Raw genomic sequence first — 813 nt, 5'->3', positions numbered from 1 at the left:
CACGTGTCTCCATGTTATTTGATGTATAAAGACATGGTAGAATTTCTCTGTTTTGTTGCATATGCCGTCTGGATTTGCAATTCTTTCTATCAGCCTTTTAAATTTTATATGTGGAATATATTTTGAAATACAGAAGAAGAACAGATAATTATATAAAATGTTTTACACAACATACAAATGATAACAGCGAATAACCAACATAATGAGATATATAATAAGAGTATTAGATAAGGGAAGAAATAGATGTGTATAAAGTAATAAATAATATACTACAAGGTTACATTTGCACCAGGATGTGGCTTTTCCTTGTGACTCTCGTATTTTCGAAAACGTCGGCATTAGTTTGTTCTTACTCCTCTATAAACCTATTCAGAAAATAAAAGAAAAATAATAATCAAATAAATCGATTACATAAAAAATAAAAAAAATAATTGTTACTCAAAATCAATATCAATAAGATTTAATCAACCACGCAGCAAAGCACTAGCTCACGGTTCGAAGTGATTCTGCATGTAAATCAGAGAGCGCGGAGATGGCATTACAAGCTGTCTCAAGGAACTTAAAAAGCATCTTCGTGTCCCCCCAACCGCCTCGGAGATGATGTCGTTAGATTGACTAGTCAAAATTCACTCAGGTTGGCGATCAGGAGGAAGCTCGGGTTCGATAAGTTCACATGAGCTTCACGTAGAGCTCAGTGAAGCCTCGATCCTGATTCATCAGATTTGTAGGGACAAAGGCTCAGTGGATATATCTTTGGTATATTAATTGATGAAATGGATTCAATTCGTGCTTTGTTGTTATTATATGTTGCTA

This window comes from Penaeus monodon, chromosome 21 (assembly GCF_015228065.2).
Source record: "Penaeus monodon isolate SGIC_2016 chromosome 21, NSTDA_Pmon_1, whole genome shotgun sequence".
Lineage (NCBI taxonomy): Eukaryota > Metazoa > Arthropoda > Malacostraca > Decapoda > Penaeidae > Penaeus > Penaeus monodon.
This window is presented reverse-complemented; position numbering follows the sequence as displayed.